This window comes from Coffea arabica, chromosome 5c (genome assembly GCF_036785885.1).
Source record: "Coffea arabica cultivar ET-39 chromosome 5c, Coffea Arabica ET-39 HiFi, whole genome shotgun sequence".
In the NCBI taxonomy this organism is placed as follows: Eukaryota; Viridiplantae; Streptophyta; class Magnoliopsida; order Gentianales; family Rubiaceae; genus Coffea; species Coffea arabica.
In genome coordinates, this window is record NC_092319.1 from 24,315,355 (window position 1) to 24,329,944 (window position 14,590).

Here is a 14,590-nt window from a genome sequence, read left to right on the forward strand (position 1 = left end):
GCTGAAGCGGTAAACACTGCATGTTATGTGATGAATAGAATTCTCTTGAGACCTATTTTGAAGAAAACTCCTTATGAACTGATTTTTGATAAGAAACCTACGGTTGGTTACTTCAAAGTATTTGGTTGTAAATGCTTTATTTTGAATCTAAAGGAACATCTTGGCAAGTTTGATAAAAAATCTGATGAAGGAATATTTTTGGGATATTGTGAAAATAAAAGAGGATATAGAGTTTTTAATAGAAGGACTCTTGTGATTGAAGAAGCTATACATATAACATTTGATGAAGCCAATGATGATAATTCCAAAAGTTTGTGTGAGGATGATGATGTAGGTGTTCGAGAAGGAATGGAAAAGCTATCAATTGGGAATGAAGGAAGTTCTAAACCAGCAGCAACTGAAATGGAAAATGAAGTTCATAATGATCAAGAAGTGGAAGATGAAGACAAAAATGATGATCCACTCAAAGATCTTCCCAAGGCTTGGAAATTCAGCCAAAATCATCCAAAAGAACTTATAATTGGTGATCCATCCGAGAAGGTAAACACTCGTTCCTCATCTAGAAAATTGATTGATAATTTTGCTTTAGTTTCTCTTTTTGAACCTAAAAATATCAATGATGCTTTAAAGGATGAAAACTGGATTTTGGCTATGCAAGAGGAACTTAATCAATTTGAGAGAAATGAAGTTTGGACACTTGTTGTTAGACCTCAAAATCAGCCTATCATTGGCACAAAGTGGATTTTTAGAAATAAGTTGGATGATAAAGGTGTTGTTGTAAGAAATAAAGCCAGATTAGTTGCTAAAGGATATGCACAAGAAGAAGGAATTGATTTTGATGAAACATTTGCTCCCGTAGCAAGATTAGAATCTATTAGAATGCTTCTTGCTTTTGCTTGCTTCAAAGGTTTCAAATTGTTTCAAATGGATGTTAAAAGTGCCTTTTTAAATGGTTTTATTGATCAAGAAGTGTATGTGGATCAACCCCCCGGTTTTGAAAATACAAAATTTCCAAGTCATGTGTTTAAACTTTCTAAAGCTTTATATGGTTTAAAACAGGCTCCAAGAGCTTGGTATGAAAGATTAAGTGGGTTCTTGATTGAAAAAGGTTTCAAAAGAGGTATTGTGGACACCACACTTTTTACTAAGCATGTGTTGAATGACCTTCTCATTGTGCAAATATATGTTGATGATATTATCTTTGGTGCTACTAATGAGTATCTATGTAAGGAGTTTTCCACCACTATGCAAAATGAATTTGAAATGAGTATGATGGGAGAATTAAATTTCTTCCTTGGACTTCAAATACATCAAACTCTTGAGGGAATTTTTATCAATCAAGCAAAGTATACCAAGGAATTACTGAAAAGGTTTGGCATGGAGGACTCAAAGCAAGTTGGAACTCCAATGTGCACTTCTACAAAGCTTGACAAAGATGAAGAAGGTAATCATGTGGATGAAAAGCATTATAGAGGTATGATCGGAAGCTTACTCTATTTAACTGCAAGTAGACCTGATATTATGTTTGCTGTTTGCTTGTGTGCTAGATTTCAATCGTGTCCAAAAGAATCACATTTGAATGCTGTAAAAAGAATTTTTAGGTATTTGAAAGGTACATTAGACTATGGTCTTTGGTATGCTAAATCCAGTGAGTTTGCACTATATGGTTATTCGGATGCTGATTTTGGAGGGTGTCGTGTAGATAGAAAGAGTACTAGTGGATCTTGTCACTTTCTTGGAAATTCTTTAGTCTCTTGGTTTAGCAAGAAACAAAATGCAATCTCATTGTCTACAACCGAAGCAGAATATATTGCCGCTAGTGCATGTTGTGCTCAACTTTTATGGATGAAGCATACCCTGAATGACTATGGATTGTTGTATGACTGCATGCCTGTATTCTGTGATAATACTAGTGCTATAAATTTGACCAAAAATCCTATTCAGCATTCTAGGACAAAGCATATTGAAATAAAGCACCACTTTATTCGTGATCTTGTTCAAAAAGGTGAAATTTGTGTAAATTATGTTTGTTCTAAAGATCAATTTGCTGATATTTTTACAAAAGCTTTGCCATTAGATCAATTCATTCATCTAAGATCAAAATTAGGAATGTTCGAAAAATCATCATAAATTTTTCATTGCCTTCGGACGTCCGAAAGAGGATGAACGGACGTCCGATGATGTTCTTCAGCCATTTTCCAGATTGCACCTGTTCGGACGCAGCTGTCGGACGCACAACTTCGTTCGGCCGTCCGACAGTGCAACGGCTCATTTTTTAAAACTACTTTCTTCCTCATTTGCTTCAAACCTTTCCTATTCTATTTCCTCTCGGACGAAAACCCTCTCATCTCTCACTCTCAAATTCACATCATTCTGAGACCCTCATTTCAAAATTGACTCAACCAAAACAGTTCCTGATCAATTGCGAGTCATTTTTCCTGATCATTTCACAGAATCATCTATCATTTCACAAATTCCCAAATTTTCCTCTAAACCCTACATTCTTATAACCGCTCTGACAAATCTTGTTCAAACCCTGTTTTGTCCAAAAATTTCTGTGCGATTCACTTCCTTACTACTGTGTGCATCATTTGCATCCTGCATTCCATACATTTCACACAATGGTGAATCTTAGAGGAGGAAAAGTTACTGCCGGACGCAAGCATCCACTCAGGGATGAAGATAAGGATCTTCCTACTGTCAAACGGACATCCAAACGCTTCAAAAGGGGAGCTATCAAGGGTCAAATGTCACGGCCTACACCACAACCCACATCTCAGCCTGAATCTGGACAGGGGACCTCCTCTCAACCGCCTCCAAAATCAGTCCCTCTCCCTCCATTCTTTGATGATGCTGCAAAAGACAAATACGCCTGGATATCACAGAAGGGTGTCATCCCTCAAAGAACCGTAAACCCCTCTGAATTTCGTTCCATAGGTTTAGAATCCATTCTAAGTCTATTTGATTTCCAGAAATGGTCGCATCTCATTTCCATGCCCAATGTCTACTATCCTGATATGCTGCATCAATTTTTTGCTAACCTTAGGAAAGGAACTGACCAAACTGAGATCATGTCTAGGGTAAATGGGGTAGACCTAATCTTTGATTCTGATACTGTGAATTCCATTTTAAAGACTACCATTGAACGTTTGTGCAAAGATAAGGTTGCTAATTTCTTTTCTTATGAAGAGCTTCCTACTGCTGCAAATCATTTTGATGGGACAAAAATGTTAACTTATTTCAAAAGAAGTTTTTCTTCACCTGCTGATGCTAAGTTGAATGATCTGGCTCCTGTGAATTTGATTGCCTTTTCTATCATTTCAAACTTGCTTGTGCCCACTGATGGCCATAGAACTGATGCAAACAAAATGGAGCTGTATCTTTTTTATTGTTTTCGAGAAAAAATTCGGATTGATTTTGGCTTTGTCATGTGCAAGTTTTTACTTCGCTATGCTACTGACTCTCGAAGAAAACTATCCTATGGGAAGTTTCTTCAAAAGATTTTTGAATTTTACAAAGTTCCAATTCTAGGTGTTTGTCCCAAAGAAGCATCTTCTTATGCTTTTACCAGAGCATATTTTGAAAGGAAAAATCTTATTTTTAAAGATAATCTGTGGGCATATAAGGGGGCATCATCTAGTGAACAAAGATCTAAGACTGTACATGATTCTTCACCCATTTCACTCACTCCCATTCACCCTAGGAAGTCTACCACTAAAGCATCTTCCTCTTCCAGTAATGAGGTAATTGAGCTTCTTCATGAACTCAAACAGCATGTTCTTCTTCTAGAACATGGCCTAATGCTCACCATGTCTTCTGAGCAACAAGCTGCCTTTCTTGATAAAAAGAACCTTCTTTTTTCTTCACCTATGGTTGAGGAAGTCTCACATGACAAAGAATCTCGAACCACTGATCCAGGTTCATCAGTTCCAGATCCGAATCCATCAACTCCTGTGACTCCTCATGGCCCTTCCACATCAGACAAAGGCAAGGCACCAATTGAAGAAACTGCTGAAGATGATGAAGAAACTGATGAGGAAGACCTCTCTCAATATCAGCTCTCTCGGAGGACTCATGGATCCACTTAGTTCATCATTTAGGACATTTGCATTCTGTTTGTCTCTTTTATGTGTTTGTGGTATTCAACAATGAATATGTATTGTAATGGATATTTTAAGTTTCTTTTGGTATGATCTGGTGGATGTTTAAGTACTGTTTTGATGGATGTCTAAATATTTTGATGAATGATTGTCTATTCTGCTTGTGTGAATGTAGTGAATTTGTGGATTATATGATTGTCTATTTTAAGTACTGTTTTGATGGATGTGTTGGATGGTGTCACCAGGATGTTGATTTGTGAACTTGTGTAAATTTGTGACTGTGTGGATGACAAAAAGGGATGTTGATGTTGATGTGATTGGTTGCCCTTTTGTGATGACAAAAAGGGGGAGTTAATGATTGGATTGAGTGATGATTGGTGATTGATGATTAGTGATGTTAGGATATGTTGGATTGATTGTTTAAATTTGGATTGGCTGATATGCTTAATTGTTTAATGCTTAATTGTTTAACTCGGATGGGCAGCCAAGTGAGGGGGAGTTTTTCAAAATTTTTAAATTTTAGGATTCACTAAGACAGGGGGAGTTTTCATTACAATCATCAATTTCATTTCAAACTTTTGTTTTGTCATCATCAAAAAGGGGGAGAATGTTATTCTTGGTTTTGATGATCACAAAAGTTTGTTTATACAGACCAAGAAAGTGAACACTTTGATCAGGCCTGATGAAACAAAGAAAGCATATGTTTAATTGACTTCAGTCTACGATGCTTTGGATGTGGCAAACAAGATTGAAATAATATGAATGAATTTAGTCATTGTTTTGTTCCAATCAAAGATACTGTCTTGTTAGTACGTCAAGTGTGTTATTCTTGGTACTTTGAAATGTTTATCTAACTTTCTGCAAATATGAGTGTTTGTGTTTAGAATCAGGTTCGAATGTGTCATGAAATGCAAAACAATCAAAAGGAGAAGCAAAAACAGGACAAACAGGTCGGACGGCCGAAAGGAAACTGTCGGACGTCCGAAAGGAGAAAGAACATCAAAAAGGAAACAGGACACTCATGTCGGACGGCCGAAAGGAATCTGTCGGACGTCCGAAAGAAGTAAGAACATCAAGAAGGAAGCTATGTCGGACGCTCATAAAGAGCCATCGGACGTCCGGAAGGTTCGGACGCACACCTCGGACGCACATCAACCGCATCGGACGTCCGAGAAATTCCAAATTAACTTGCCAACTCTCGGCCTAAGCTCGGACGCTGTACTGTCGGACGATAAACACTCATCGGACGTCCGAACGTCAAACTTGCTGTTTTCGGACGATTGGTTCGGACGATGATTTGTTCGTCGGACGTCCGACAGCTCCAACGGCTAGTTGACTCTTCAGCTGCCTTCTATCCGTTGGAAGCATTGATGAAGCCCATTTCTGGTTCTCTTTAAAATCAAACTGGTCAGAACCAAGTAGGGACTTTTGCACACTTTGTTTACAAGATCTAGTGAGATATTTTAGCTAGAAAATAGTCTCCAATGCTGATTTGTTTTAAAGTGGTGTGAATTTCTGTTGAGCATTTCTTTAGTGGTTGAAAGGATCTTTAGTGTAGCTTTGTTGAGGGTTTTCTGAGTGATTGTAAAACTTCCTAGCTTGACTAAGTGAGACTTAGGGCAAGGAGGAAGTGCTCCCTCCATTGTACATCTAGTTGATCTTCGTTCATCAAAGAGAAGTTGCTCTTCCTAGTGTTTGGTCTTCAAGTTTGGGTAAAGCTTGGTAGACACTTGGTTTGTTTCCCTATTTTAATTTTCTGTTTAATAAAATTCTCACTGCTTTTCTATACTTGTTTTTCTGATCAATATTGCTCCTGTCTTCTAATCTACTTGGCAAATCATTACTAGAAAAGAAGGTAAATTTCAATTAAAGGAAAAGTGCATAAATTTGGTTAGGATTTTAAATCAACCCAATTCACCCCCCCTCTTGGTTGTATTTGGGACTTACATGTGGTTATATATGATGATTGGAAATGATGTTTAAGGACTCTATGAGGTGGACTAAGTGGTCAATTGCAATCAATTTCTGTTTGGGAAGAAATTTTGGAAAGTTAGGGTTTATGATGATAATATTCTGCCCGAATTTGTAGCTCATAGATAGACGCCGAATTGGCCTTGGCTTAAAACATGAAAGTTGTAGAGAATGATATTTTAGAGGTGCTTGAAAAATTTCAGGTTAATCAGAGTAGTGTAGAATGAGAAAAGTCGAAATTACTATTGCTGTTCTGGTTTTACCCGAATGTAAGAATTGCGCCTGTAATTGGTTGTTTTGGCTGGAATTGCTTCCGAATTGGTTGTTGAGGCCTTCTGATGAAATTTAGCCCTGTTTCTTAGCTTTTATCCGGTTTTGGAATTTTTGGATTTGGACTTAGGTTGACTGATTTATGATGTTTCCGCTAGAATGCATTCTGTGAATCTGTTTTTGTGATTCTGGTGTAGTATCTTGCATTTTTGACCTTGTTAACCTCAAAACTGGGTTGAGTTGTGAGAACCCGTAAAACCCTAATTATTTTCCTAGGGTTTATTTCCCCTTAATTGCATGTTTTCTGCATTTTCTGGCGTAGAAATATTTTCTTAGTGAATTTTATGAGCAATTATAGTTTTAAGATGATTTTCCTAGCATTGGAGAAATTTTAGAAAATTAAGAGTAAATAGTGGACGTGGGACCCACTAGTGCGAAAAGTTCGAAAAAATTCGGCCAATAAGGTTAAGTTTCGGATACTGGTGGAAATTTATCGGGTGTTAAGAGATAAGTAGAGGGTGACATGGCATTGATGTGAGAGGAACCAAGTGATAGGAAGGCATTAAATGAAGTGCCAAGTGGCACTATGTGATTGGTCCACTTGTTGGATATTTTTGACTTTTCTTATCATGGATTAAATATCTCAAAAAATTGACTAAAAATTCATTCTTTCTTACCTCTTGTTGGCCGATTCTCTCTCTTGGACAAGGAAGAAAAACTTCTTCAATTTACAAGCTTCAAACTATCTCAATCTTCCATTCCAACCAATTAAACTTAGATTTGCTCCATAAAATTCTTCCTTCTAGTGCTAGTAAGTTGTTTGGTGAACTTTGTTTGAAGGACTAAGGTGCACAACATCTTCCTCTCTCTTGATTTCTTGGTAAGTGTTGCTTGAACACCCTACTACCTCTAATAATGGTTATATGATGCTTAGAAGTGGCTTGAGTGTTTGAAAATGTGGTTTATCTCTTGATTTGGCTTGTTTTGGTGAAGTTTTTATTTTATTGGGAATTTTTCTGGTTTAATATGATCTTGATGTTGGGGGCTTGTATGATGAATTGTAGTGGTTGGAAATGACTCTAGTGGATGTGAAATGTGGATAAATGCAACTAATTTTGGATTTGGTGTGAAAATTGAAAAGCTAGGGTTCTTAAATCCCCAATTCTGTCCGGTTTTGGATCATAGGGTTAGAAGCCGAATTTGACTTTGCTCAAAACATGAAAGTTGTAGGTATTGATGTGATTGAGATGCCTGCAAAATTTCAGGTCATTTGGATTAATGTAGAATGAGTTATGATGAAATTACCGTAGCTGTTCTGCTTTGGACAGAATGCGAAAACTGCGATAGTAATTGGCCATTTTGACTGGTTTTGGTTTGGATTTTGAAGTTGGTGTCTTCTGATGAAATGTAGCTGAATGTCTTAGCTAACATATGCCTTTGGAATTTCGGCATTTGGACTTGTATGGACTGAGATATACCGATTACAGTTTTCTGTGTTTTGCAAACCTGTTTTGGTGATTCTGGTTTAGTGTTTGGCATTTTTGACCTAGTTTGGCTAGGAACTGGATTGAGTGACCTTCTACATTGTTGTAGCCCTGTTCCATAGCTTCGAATCGGTGGGTCTTACACCCCCATCCGATAATTGTAGTGAGAGTTGTGCCATTACCGCATTATGACATCAAAACCGGTTTTCTTATCAAGGCCTAAGTTAAAGCCCTTTTCTTAATTTCTGGTTTGCTATCATGCTTGTATATGTTTATAAAACCCTATTGGGGTTGTAATTGGTATGGCTATATGACTCGTTATCGAGTCTCTTTTAGGGCTTGCTTTCATTTCGGTTGTTTCCTAGCTAACTTTTGTACTTGTACCACTTTGAGCCTAGCGAACGGCTTTTGGGAAATGAGATGAATTTTGTGTGAGATGTTGGGACTGATTTGAGGATAGAATGAAGCCTTAATGGCTGGAAAAGTAAGAAATTTAGGGGAAGTGCTGCCCGATTTTCTAGGCCGTTTGGTTCCTTTAAGTTGGGTTTGCCTTTTGGTAGAATGAAAGGCTTTTGGGTTGTTTGCGCCTAGGTCTTCATGCTACCTTTTCGTTTCCAAGAAAATCATGTTTTGCACCCTTGCATTAGTAATTATTTGGCGAGGTATACGACTAGTAGTCGAGCCTCACATGTGCATTCTGTTTACTCGATTCTGGAAGTAAAACCTTCAATTGGTTTATTTTGATTATTTTAGGGTTTCTTGGCGATTAAGGCCAATCTGAAGTGAAAACTTTTGAAGTTGAGCCGGTGAGTGTACCACTCCCCTTCATTGTTGTTTAACTTGATTTTGCTCTGCAATCTGTTTATTTGTTCGAGACGAGGGTGTACTTTATCACACTCGTTCTCTAGTCTGATCATATGCCAATTTACTATGCAAAATTTGAATCTGTTATCTATGTCTGCATCTGTTCGGATTTCTATGACCTATGAGCTCAATCCTGTGGCTAAGTTATTCGAGTCGGGCCGGCAAGGGCCTGGACGATTAGATAACGAACCACGGTAGTCTGTTCGGGGATTTTGGGTATTGAGACCCTTGATTCCGGGTATACTCGAGTATTACCATTTCTGTTCGGTTACGGTGAGCGGGCCCGGTAAAGGGGTGTTTGGTGGACGGAATTCGGTGTAAAGAGGGGTCTACGGACGTTTGGTTCTATATACGTTGACGGAGAGTCAACCGGTTTGGATCAAGTACGGCGCCGGAAATTTGGCTCCTGAGAGCCAACCGTATCCTTCTGATTTGAATCATTGGTTCCTTTGCTTTACATCTGGCATGTGTATCTGATTTGTTAAATGTGAAATGCCATGATTTTTCTGCTATATGTTTGGTACCTCATTGACCGCAAGCTCACCCCTTTCTGTTCCCTTTTGTTTTCCTTACAGGAAAATAAACACTTTTGGTCTGGACTTGACAAATGGCTGCCAAATTGAGCTAATTGAACATATCTTTTGTATAGCTCATGTATTAAAACCCTAAGTGTACTTTTGGGGCGTTTTCTCTTTTCATTTGGCAAACCGTGTATATGTATTAACTTTTGAAAGCTTTTGTATGTCATTTTGATTTGTAAACGCTAAAGTTCAGTTGTGTATGTTTGTTAGCTTTTCGGCTGGGTTCTGACGGGTCGGTTACTATTCATGGCCGACTCCGGATTTCATTTTTTTTATTTTGGGTTATTTTACCATTTTGACTTGTTTACGCCCGTTTGTAAGTTCCGGATCGCTATAGATAGCTCTAATCTGATCCGTAGTCCTGGCGAGAGCTGGGCAGGCAGTCCGCTAACCCCTTTGGTTCGCCTTAGGGGAAGGTGGGGCTGTCACAAGTGGTATCAGAGCCACGTCGCGTGGTCTCTGCGCGGAGTGAGACTGGGCCAAGTGGTGTTGTGGTTCTAATTTCATAAATATGTCTAAGTGGTCGTTTGAGCATAAGTTATGAACCGGGCATGTGATAAGTGTACGAATCATTACCATGGGACTCGAGGAAGCTAGGTATGTATGTCGGGTAGGAATCCTTAATAAAGATGGTTTACTCTTGGGACCGGCCGGCTCGAGTTGTAAATTATCTTAGATGAGATTATTGCGCCCGAATACGAAAGATGTGAGGGCCTAGGTTAGAAAGGATTTGGTGAACTAGAAAGGCCTTTCCTCGGTGGATCGTCTATGTTTGTACTTGACTTAGCTGGCTGTATGTATGTGTGCGGCTTAATTTTGACCGTCTTGTATATATATGTTTTGATCTTGTTTGGAATGTATAAATGTGTGTTATCATAAAAGTTTTGAGTGTTACTTACATGCATCGTGCTTATTTTGGTTTAGTATTATTGCCTAGACCAAGTAAAACTCATGGAAGGTACACGGAGTGGACGGGGCCGTGGGCGTGGAAATAGGCAACCTACGCCTGAAAGGGGTATTGGGGAAACCTCATCTGGACCAAACCCTGAACTTAGGGTTGATCCCAATGTCCAAATAGCTGCTGCCATGTAGCAAATGACTACTTTGCTAGCCCAAGTGGTGCACCAACAAGGTCAAAACCCTAACCCTAACCCTGGGAATCCTGGTAATCACATGGAGGGCGAGGATAGAGCCCTTGAGAGATTTCAGAAGTTCTCCCCACCCAAATTTCTTGGAGGCCCTGATCCTGACGTAGCTGAGAAGTGGCTGGAGAAGATGATCGATATTTTCGCTGCCTTACACAATACCGAGGAGAGACAGGTGACATTTGCTGTCTTTCAACTAGAGGGAGCCGCCCGTTCCTGGTGGAATGTCATTCGAATGAAATGGGAAAGAGAACAAACCCCGAGGACGTGGGCGAACTTTATGAGAGAATTTAATGCCAAGTTTTTCCCTCCTCTCATCCAAGAAAAGAAGGAAGATGAATTTATTCGGCTTCGCCAGGGAACACAAACCGTAGCCGAGTATGAGAGTCAATTTACTCGGTTGTCTAAGTTTGCGCCTGAACTGATCATAACCGAACAAAGACGGATAAGGCGTTTTATTCAGGGGCTAAATGTTGAGATTCAAAAGGATTTGGCTGTAGCTCAACTTAGTACCTTTAGTGACGCTGTGGAGAAAGCTCAACGGGTTGAAGATGCGAGGCTACAAGTTAGAAACTTCCAAACCAAGAAAAGGGGCTTTCCTGGGAGTAGCTCTGAACAAGAAGGTACAAATACACCCCCTAAGATTGGAAAGGGAAACGGAGGAGTACGACAACCAGGGGTGTCGCGTGATGTTCCTCAGGGAGGAACGGTCTCTGCTGCTCGTGGTCCCTGTGGATATTGCGGAGGGCCAAGTCATACGGAAACAAATTGCTGGAAAAAAGAAGGAAAATGCTTGCGCTGTGGAAGCGCTGAACATCGGATTGCTAACTGTCCAGCTCGCCTGCGCGAGCGGAGAGGGACTCTGCCACCAACCAAGCCCAATTCTCAGCAACCCGCCAAGAGCAACCCTGGACAGACGAAAGGAGAAGGGACGGGATCGAAGGCACCAGCTCGAGTATATTCTCTAGAGCAGCATCAGGTCCCTGACTCGTCTGAGGACGCAGAAGGTACGATCCGTTGGGTACCTTAGATTTGATGGATTCCGCTGATAAGGAATTTCGAGGACGAAATTCTTTTAAGGGGGGGAGAGTGTGAGAACCCGTAAAACCCTAATTATTTTCCTAGGGTTTATTTCCCCTTAATCCAATAAGGTTTGAAAACTGCAAGTGTTATTTGATTCTTAGGCAGATCTTATAATGAAAACACAAAAGATCTATCTGGAAGCTATACGCTAAAGCATCTGAGAGATTTTGTAATTATTTCCAAAGGAAAATTTTGTATATTTGATTTGTTAATACATTTTGTTCCAAAAAGAAAAGGAGACAAAAAGTGTATATGTGGAGCTCTTTACAAGTTTCTCTCTTCTCATTTGTATCATAATTGAATGAGAATTTTTGTTTCAAACTTTTTCAGCAATAAAATTTTTGGACAATCATTGTTTTGTGTATATTTATGTACATTTCATTCTTTATCCTTATTCATTGGAGATTTCATGATGAATTTTGAGAAATAAAACAAATTGAGATTTTTTTTCAACCTCTAGCCTGAAAATTCACAAGTGTATGCTTCCTAAATCCTTACACTTGATCGGTGATTCGAGCTACACAATAAGAGTGCTCAGAAAAAAGGTGAATGGCCACTCAAAAAGCCCGATGAGATACCTTCTCTTCTTCACTTAACCCCAGAATAAAATCAGTCACATTGATTGATAAATTGCAAATTGGGGCCATCTTTGCTTGAAAATATCCATTGTGTTTAACTGATTCAATTCACATCTAATTGAAAGCAAAAATGTGCATTATTCTTGTTTGTTTTGAAAAGTTGGAATGATACTTTGAGCAGTCTTTTCTCTATCTATACAGAGTTTATCATTTGCTCTCCCGTTTGAGCCTTTAAAAGAATAATTTCGTTTCAAATAAGTGCCTTGATGATCACTACCCTACATGGAAAATTTTCAAATATCAAAAGGGAGTGGATTTTCAATGAGCATTGCGTTACTCTGATTGTCATGAGGTGTAAGAATGATACTTTGGCCATCGTTTCTACGACCTAAACACCATTTATCCCTTGCATCCTCATTTGAGCCAAAAAAAAATTGGTGGTTCTTTTCGAGTGCACATATGATCGCACCCCACATTGGGGAAGGAGATTGGGGAATTTTGAAAAAGGAAAAAAAAAAAAGAAAAAGGGGAAAGGGAACCGCAGATTGGAAAAATTTGATTCCACTTGGGTTCCAATTTTGAAAAGAAGAAAAGGAAGAGATTTATCCGCACGGACCGCCTATGTGTCACAAATATGGATGAATAAGGGTCTTCCTCAGTCAGTAATTCAGATACATGCAAAAAATTTCGCATTAACGAAAGTTTCCTTTCAGAGTTATTGTAAGGGACGGAACAAAGGTCAGGCCCTCTTCTTTTCCAATCAAATATTCTATCCCTAGTTATCCCTTTCGAGCCTTCAGAATAAAATACTTCATTTGGCAACCCCTGAGAATCGCAAACCCTACACTGGGGCAAGTTTGAGTTTGGAAAAGAAAAAGTTTCAAGAAGTGAAAAGTGAAAAGCCACAAAATCAAAAGACAAAAGAAGAAAAGAGAAGCTCAGTTCAAAAGTAAACTGGGGCAAATTTTGTGAAAGTTCAAAAGAATGGTAGAAAGCCGAAAAATCAAAAGAAGAAAGAAAATGAAAGAGGAAAAGCCTCAATTGAGCATAAATTGGGGCAAATTCTGATTTAACCCTAAAATAGGGTTGGCACAACAATGCGATCTCAGATTACTTAAACCACTCTTGAAATCTGCCTTCAAGCCTTAACTTTTCTAAACACCCCACCAAACCCCATTACAAAAGCCGAAAGTCCTGACTTCTGTTCTTTGCAATGGCCCTGTCAAGAAAATTTCTGATACCGGAAAATTTTAGCTGTATTTCTGAATTGCCTGGGTATGGGGTTGACGCTACTCACCAGGTAAAAATCCACCAAGTTGAGGGAAAGGAAAAGAGGCAAAAAGCAAAGCAAGAAAAGTAAATGTAAGAAAATGCAGAAAAATTCGACGCTGAAGTCCCTGGTGAGTGATGAGAAAAATGCAAACAAAGTTTGAGATCTTTAAGTTCAAAATAGGGGCAATTTTGGGAAAATGCGATTTTCGGTGCAATGTCCTTGAAAGTTTTATTCTTTAACTATCGTTTCAAGCCGCATTACAAGCCAATAAAGTCCATCGTTGACTTATTCCTTCATGACAATCCAAAGTGAGGATCATGCTCATAAGAAATTCATCAAATCATTTGCGATCATGAGGGTATAGCCCATTTCCACATGTTTAGCTATCACTTCTGTCCATACGTTACAAACCTAGAAAGCTTGTATGTTGACTAAATTTTCTTGAAAAATAAGGGTGACAAACTCTTTGTTTTCACTAAGATGTGGTATTGAAGGGATTACACACCATTTGGGCACAAAATTAAGACAACTCTTGACCTCCCATTTCCAAATCAGACATAACATCCATTACCCAAAGCATCGATGTTAAAGTGAGGAAGAAATCTTTTGTAATTTGGCATTATTTTGAGAAATTCATCATGAAATTTTCTGTGTGATTTGAAGCAAGATATTCAAATTTCCTCACATTATATAGGGAACACAGTTTCTTACCCTGTTCAAATAAATGGAGAGGCATCCAAACCAATTTTTGCAATCAAATGGGCCCACACTGGGGCAAATTTTCATGAGAAAAATTTTGCAAAATAGCCCACACTGGGGCAAAATTTTTGTAATACATTTGAGGATGTCAAATCAATCACGCTGTTCTTTCCAAATAAGAAATTTGAATGTATGTCATACTTTGATGACCCCCTTGTACAGGTATTCATGGTTCAAAATGACGAAAAGCATCCAGTGAGGCGGAAGGCCGATACTGCAAAGAGAAGCAAGAAGAAGGAGGGAAAAATGGATTCATCACTGGTGCAAATTATTTTTGAAAAATTCTCTCAAAAACAAAAAAAACAAAAAAAAAACAAAAACAAAAAACAAAAAAAAAATCAATCAATCAAAAAAAGTCAAAAATCAGGTTCAAATTCTTGTTTCTTGAAAAATCAAATTTGATTTCTTGTGGGCGAAGCTTCAATGCACGCCGCGCATCATTCTGTTTCCCCCTTCTCTTAACATCTCAAAAATCTCGTTAG